Source organism: Seriola lalandi, unplaced genomic scaffold (assembly GCF_002814215.2).
Source record: "Seriola lalandi dorsalis isolate HSWRI2012SDOR001 ecotype SW California unplaced genomic scaffold, Sedor1 jcf7180002054936, whole genome shotgun sequence".
In the NCBI taxonomy this organism is placed as follows: domain Eukaryota; kingdom Metazoa; phylum Chordata; class Actinopteri; order Carangiformes; family Carangidae; genus Seriola; species Seriola lalandi.
The window spans coordinates 305,197-305,930 of record NW_019525488.1 but is presented as its reverse complement, the minus strand read 5'-3'; positions in this window follow the sequence as shown (position 1 = coordinate 305,930).

Sequence of the window (734 nt, the reverse complement as noted above, 5' to 3'; positions counted from 1 at the left end):
TCTACAGGAATGTAAGATTTGTGTTTTCAGAGGTTTGTCTGGAATAAACAGAGGAAGCAGCATCAGAAACACTGAGAGAAAAAACATCAAAGCAACGAGCACCGATTTACATCCCATGATCTCCTGATGGTGAAGCACTAAAACCTACAGGCAGCACGTTGTCCTGTTCAATTAAACCTGTTCTGAACCTAATGTGGATCAGAGGATGATTCCTGACGGGACTTGAAGAGCTTTGCAGCCTGAGCTGTTGTGTTGTTCTGGCCGGTCAGAGGGAGGAGGGGACGCTGCTGGGTGATTGTGGTCGAGTCAGCGGATCATTACAACACATGGAAAAAGTGACCACGGAGGAAATGAGAGGGAGGCCGAGCGAGCGGTCTGCGATTCTACGAAGTCCCACAGGTTTCTAAGAATCAAGAGCTTCTGGTCTCCTGCACAAGAAAACACACAACAATAAAACACTGTGTACAGTTACTGTCCTTCTTTACTACTGCATACTTCTAATACTGTGAAGAATACTGTGAGATTTAGGCATTTATTACTTTAAGACTCCATAAGCTGCATATAAACATTTAATGAAAAGTTTATAACACAATAGTTTTAAACAGATATAAATATGAATGAATGTGTTAAACAAGTTTACCTCTGAGTGATCCAATAAAAATATAGCAGATTTCAGGTAAAAACACTCAGAGAAACCAAATCCTGCAAGGTTTGGATGGTGGGTCCAGGTGGGC